The 7075-nt window shown below is 34.0% G+C and overlaps 1 protein-coding gene across 1 annotated transcript in view; it reads right to left on the reverse strand.

Annotated features, from left to right (window-relative positions):
• Positions 1-6507, reverse strand: part of LOC119834250 (protein peste-like) — a 70519-nt gene extending 64012 nt beyond the window's left edge. Inside the window, exon 1 of the mRNA XM_038358586.1 lies at positions 6341-6507. The gene's annotated coding sequence lies outside the window, so the exon portion shown is untranslated. The remainder of the gene's footprint in view (positions 1-6340) is intronic.
• Positions 6508-7075: the final 568 nt, after the last annotated feature.

Below are 7075 nucleotides of genomic sequence, written 5' to 3' on the forward strand. Positions count from 1 at the left end.
AATTTTAATTTTAATTTAACTGTAAATGTGGTGGTGATAAATAAACATTTCTTTCTTTCTTTCTTTCTTTCTTTCTTTATCATAGTAGGTACGGAGTGCAGAATACCTGGCGAAATAATTTTGGCCATAGATTTTTTTCACACAATTTTTGTTACGTTTTAGGCACGGGTGCATAGGTGCAAAAGACAACCCTCCTTCTCGCGGTCGGGTAAAATAAAAAAAGTTCTCGATGCATACCGAGACGTGCGCCTACGCAGTGCAGGCGGACGTATCAATTGCTACGGTCAGTGGCGTTGCTATGCCATCTAATTTGTAACGCAAGTGGCTTATATCAATATAATTGGGAAATATAGACATTAAGCGAATTATGTTCCCCAGTGGGCAGTTTTATATGATGTGGCAATACTCGTACTAGAGAAATATATGCAGAGCGGAGCGGGCGGTTATCTTTGCTCCAAATAGGCCAACGCGGTCAGAAGAGAAAGATAGAGTGGAGATTTATCAGCAGGACTATCATATAGTAGGCAGTAGTCCGAAATAATAATAAATAGACTCATATTTTTAATATGAGTCTATGTTTAAGTAATTTATGTATTTATTGCTATATGTGGATATTTATGTATGTATATATATATATATATATATATATATATATATATATATATATATATATATATATATATATATATATATATATATATATATATATATATATATATATATATATATATAAATGTTTATCTTAATTTAAGTACACACTATTTTTTATTATTATTTATATATGCGTCGTTTTGCATCCGTGAGTCGGAACAACTTAGGATCTAGTTGAAAACCAGCGCCAGGCCAACGCCTGGCACAAGCTGAACTAGATCCTTTTTGGCGGCACTGTGGGACACGCTATGGGTAAACGTCCCATGTGCTAATCCAGACTAGAATCTATCTCTGTACTAAATTGCATTCAGATACATTAAGCTGTTCTCGCGTGAAAAAGTAACAAACATCCATACATCTACCCATATTTACTAACTTTCGCGTTTATAATATTTAGCAGCAAGTTTAGGATAAGATTAAGTGCACCTTTTAGTACTTACTGCGCATGCGCGAGAAAAGAGCCACTGGATGCAACCGTTTATACGATTTCTCTGACCGAAGGACCGAATTAATTAGCCAGACCATTTTCTTACTAATAAAAATTACTAATTTATTTGTTTATTTTCATTTATAAGTATTTAATACAACTGTTGATAAATAGTCTATAGACAGCACTGTTTATTAGGCGGCCTTATCACTTAATAGTTATTTCTGCCAGGCAACCGGCGTTAAAAGTAACCAGCTTAATAATATTCAATTAGTAGGTAGAAAGGAGAAAGAAGTTAAAAGGTTAAATTGAGAAGATAGATTGCAAAAAAATATATAAAAATATAATGTACACCCCATACTCTATAGCATAAAAGCGTCTCGAGGTCCCATAAAACGAAATTAGCAAAATGGGACATCTCAGTCCCTTCATATTCTTCCCAGAGTTCGCCGGATGTGGTCATTACCTACTTGTAGGAGATTGGCCACTCCGGTGCACTCGGTACACATGTATCTGAGCAAGGAGTATTATTTCTCTCCACTTGAGACCAACCAAGAGTTAATTATGGTTAGAAATTAAAGACTTTTTACGGATTATAAACGCTATCAATTCCTCATACTATTTAAGCCGACGTTTCGAACAGTTTACGGTGAGCGTGGTCACTGTCATGTTGTAATTTTTTGGTTATTTGACTGGTGCTAAGAAGATGGTGTTATGATTATTTGTGGGTACTGTCAACAATTTTTATTTCGGAATAACTTTTTTACTATATTGAATAATTTTATAGATAAACTAGCTGCGCCCCGCGGTTTCACCCGCGCTAGTCCGTATCCAGTGTATTCTATTCCAGTGGTCCAGCTACTCTCGTACCAAATTTCATTGAAATCGGTTCAGTAGTTTTTGCGTGAAAGAGCAACAAACACACACACATCCTTACGAACTTTCGCATTTATAATATTAGTAGGATAGTAGGATGGTAATGCTAGAAACATCTAACTGATGGTAGTTTGTGGTAGTCTCAAAACTTGGTCCAGCTATGCTGCTAAATGCTGTGTTTCGTATGGTCATTTCCATTCCTTTATTCCGTTCCTTTACCCTTTATAAAAAGACAACGCAATTGCAGAGGCCCACTGTCTTATGAAAATAGTAAATGTTCATGGGCGGTTATTATCAGTAGCCATCAGTAGATCCACCAGCTCAGTTGTCCACTCTATCATAAAGAAGAGAGGTAATTTCTCATGTAAATTTCTTTCCCTCGACGTACTATTTTAATTGATGATTAAAATAGGAATAGATTTTGAAAGTGGAGGTTTTCAATACAATAAAACATTTAATTAGATATCGTGACAAAATATATATATATCGTGATAATGTATGACGATTTCATACAAAGCATAGTCACGTTTTTATCGACAATATTTTTTATGGACAATTGTGTGAAAAATATCTTATAATGTCATTCAATCGGGCGTGCAAGGTTTGTGTTGGTAAGATGATATCTCACGTGATTTGATCAAAATATGAGAGTCCAATGTACGGAAGGTTGTTATTTCTATATGTATTTACATTATTAGTTACAAGATCGAGTGACTCCTACATGAAAAGGGCATTCTCATTGGACTCAAATTTGGCTAGCTTGCATCCAGGAATTACCATTACTGCTCAGAAGATTTGTTTGAAATGGTATTGGTAATGGTAGCATGAGAATGCTACTGTGTTTCGTACTCACTGAGTATCCCACTTGATGCCATTCTCAGTCCTTTCTTTTATCCATTATTCCACAAACTTGCGTAAATACTTCTAGAAATATTCATGGGCGGTTGTGGAAGCTTATCATCATGAGTACCACAAAAAACAGTATCGGTGAAACCTAAAGTGTACAATAATTAATATCGCATTATCATCTAGCCCCACGCTACGAAAAGCTTTTAATATTAATATTGATAACAAAACGTATACACTGTTTTCGTAAATACACACACGCGGTTTAATACATATTTTTCGAATAATAATCGAACTTAGAACACCTGGAATATTTATTTTCCACGACAGTTTATACTAACCATGAACTATCTTCAATATCCTACTAATATTATAAAGTTTGTAAGGACGTGTGTGTGTTTGTTGCTCTTTCACGCAAAAACTACTGAACCGATTGCAATGAAATTTGGTATGTAGACAGCTGGACAACTGGAATGACATATAGGCAACTTTTTATCCCGATATTCCTACGGGATATGGACTTATGTGGGTGAAACCGCGGGGCGCAACTAGTCCTCTATATTTCCTCCACTCAAAATAATTGCATCAAATGATTAACTGAACGGAAATCGTCATAATCAAGAAGGATCAATGATCCAACCATCAATAAAGAGGAGATAATATGACTGTTCAGATAGTCTGCCACATTTGTTTTTTTATGCCATAGCGGGTAACTTACTTAGTGGTTCGCCTGATGGCCTATTTCCTTCTCCTAGCCCTTCCCAGTCCATTCCTTCTTTCCAGTCATCAATCCTTTCCTGATCCCTTGTCCCTTAAAAGCGAGCTGCGCATTCACAGAGGTTTGAGCCTCTGCGAATGTTCATGGGCTGTGGTGATCGTTTACCATCAGATGTCCCACTAGATCAGCAGCCAGCTATGACATAAAAAAAAATGTTATGCGATCACCACCGCCAGGAACATTTGTAAAAAAGTAAAGGATAGGGAAAGGATTGAATACGTTATATATTTTTTCGTATATACGTACTCGTAAGATGGTGAAGAATTTCTGAAATTGTGCCCAGAATGTTAATACAACTTATGTGTATAAAGGAAAATTAAATTCTATGTAATCCTTATCTCTCTCATTGTCAGACACGCGCACGGATACATATTACTGTGGATTTGTTTGTGGGTATAAATAAATGCGTTTGTCATTTTTCATATCTCAAATATTATACTCTGCTATAATCCTCAGGACAAGCCAGGCCTTCGCTTGATTTAAACGGCAAAAAAATAGCTTTAATGAAATGCCTATGCCTAGTAATGTAAAATTAATATTATTTTAACTAATATTACGAGGAGGTAACATATTTTAGTATATATGTTTGTAATGTTCAACTACTCTTTAACGATAAGAATTAATTTAGTTTCTATCCTGGGTAAACTGTAATAATACTATTATTACAGTTTACCCAGGCAACAACGGCTTGTTCTTTCACCGTTTCACATATATACACAACAATATGTGACAAATATATGTGCAAGGCAGAGCCGGGGCAGACCACTAGTGATAAATAATAATTAACATTTTATGGTGTTTCTGATAAGCAATGACAAGGAAAATTATTTAACATTCAGTTCGATGTCAAAGTCAACAATATCATCTCAGATAATGTGTTTGATATAAGTCTAAATAAACAAACACTCTCTCGATAACATCACAGATAATCTGATTAGAAATTGACGAATTAACGGATTTAAAATGCGATTTAATAATGTTTCATTTCTATATTATAAAGCTGTTACTGCATACTATGAGTGGTGTTAAATTTTGTCGCAATATATAATGTAGGTACGATGAATTTACTCGGCTTATTCTCTTGTTTTTCAACCCACTTCAAAAAAGGATGAAGTTTGCAATTCGACTGTTTTTATACATTTTTTTCTTTTTCTTATTACCTCATAACTTTTTAATGTTTTTTATTTGAAAACTTCTGTCTGCCAAGTCCCAGCAAAATTTGATCTAGTTCAGACAATGCTGAAAGCGGTTCACAGGAATATTACATACTGAAGTATCTGTATGAAATCATACATACGCTATTTACCCGGGTACCACGCGAGTGACGCCGCGGGCTACAGCTAGTATTGTATGGAGAGTATCGAAACATATTGGGACCATGTTCGGGACAGCATCAAGCAAGATTTTTGGCGGGAATTTCAGCTGTCAAAATATGTATTACGCCTGTCACAGTTTAACGCCGTATGATGATCTGCCACAGATTATATGCGCCTAATTGCTTGGACGATTAATTGAAATTATATAACATGAATTTAATATCAAATTATATAAATTATTGACATATTGACACTAATTTGTTTTTGATACATTTTCATTAAATTAAACATATTTCACGTATATTTACATTACTGTAGTGAGTATTAAAAATCTCACTATTAATTTTAAAAAACAAAAAAAAACGCGCTTTTATTGCAATTTGAACTAAAAACTAGAAAATAATTTTTGATGGCAAAGAGTTTATTATAACTGTAGTTGCAGATGAAACAATCGATCATAATGAATCGCTTCAAAACAAAATTGTAATAAAATTTAAGTTATTAACACATGATGAATGATTCAATTCAGAGTAAAAATCGTAGTTTGTTTATTTTTTATTTAGTAATTAAGCTAATTTATTACATTAACCGAAATCCGCGAAAATTGTCTATAAGAAAAAAAAACACGCCCCCAATTACATATTATACATTACTTACAATACATAAATACATTCAAAATTGATAGAAATAATCTTATACTAAGTTTATCTCTTATAATTAATACTCCTATTATTATTTATAGTATAGACACGACGTTTACACTAAAATCACACTTAACTGCATCGAAATAAAAACTGCATTCGTTTAATGCTGTTTGAAGTTCATCCATCCAATGTATATCATTTATTTTTTATATTGCACGCCTCATAAATCGCAGTTAAGATACTCTAATAATGTCAAATATATATTATATTATATGCAAGAATTATAACATGCTTATACATCTAAGCCTATTAGAAAGAGGAAAGTATTGTGTTTTTTGGTGTATGTTCGTAATGTTTTCACAAAGAAACTACTGGATCGGTTTTAAAATTTATTTCACCATTTGAGAGCTGCATCATCACTAACTAAAATATGCTATAAGTATATGTGCCACGGGTGAAGATGCGGACCCCAAGTATTTCATATTTAAAAAATGCATTTAGGTATCTACTCCATTTTTCTCTTGTGTTAAACTCTATCTATATTTTAGATTTGTATTGTTCTATTTTACGTGAGCGTTATACATTTAGAAATTTAGCACATTAACGGTTTTTAATCTCGATTTATTCATAGCGTTATAATGTGTCCCGACGAAAAATCTTCAATTTAAATCAGATTTAATCGCGTCAAACTGTTTAATTTCTTAATCTCAGTGTATTCTACGTCCAAATGTTGAAGCGAAATTTGTTCAAATGACCATTCTTAAAACTCACAACAGATAAACATTATCAACTGTAAACTCACCTTATTTACTGTTGATAACAACTTGGACAGCTGTTGATTTTCTCGTAATGAACACTAGTCACAAGCACTTAAAAATGTTCTCATAATATTACAGTTATTTCGGAAAATTTAACTCGACTCTCAAAAAAGCGTAGACTAAGAGCGCTGTGTGCGTGCGGTTCCACCGAGCTATTGTTAACAACTGCTGGTCAGAGATAAGCAATCAATTGGAATAAATAGTGACAAATAAATTATCTCGCTAGGTTCTGACCGCGGGTCTTCTTTGGACAGACGTGTAGTTTCAACCCGTCCTTAATAGCTTCACATAGCTTCACCTGTATGTTTTTATGAAACTGACTTCCTAATACTTGATTTTGACCCAATTTAATCGTTTATCTATACTTGTATTGTAAAGCTGAAGAGTTTGTTTGTTTGTTTGAACGCACTAATCTCAGGTACTACTGGTCCGATTTGAAAAATTCTTTCAGTGTTAGGTAGCCCATTTGTTGAGGAAGGCTATAGGCTATATATGTACTACGGGCGAAGCTGGGATGAACCGCTAGTTGGTTATATAGCTTCATCTTTATGTTTGTATGTAACCGACTCCTTTAGACTTGATTTTGATCCATTGCAAAAGGACAGCTTCAATGCAAACTGTGCACTTAGCAAGCTTCGGTGACAATACAGTGATTTCATCTTATTATCCTGATTAAGATCACCGGGATTACGTAATATCCTTCATTTCAGAACATTTCC

The sequence above is a fragment of the Zerene cesonia genome, chromosome 19 (genome assembly GCF_012273895.1).
Source record: "Zerene cesonia ecotype Mississippi chromosome 19, Zerene_cesonia_1.1, whole genome shotgun sequence".
In the NCBI taxonomy this organism is placed as follows: domain Eukaryota; kingdom Metazoa; phylum Arthropoda; class Insecta; order Lepidoptera; family Pieridae; genus Zerene; species Zerene cesonia.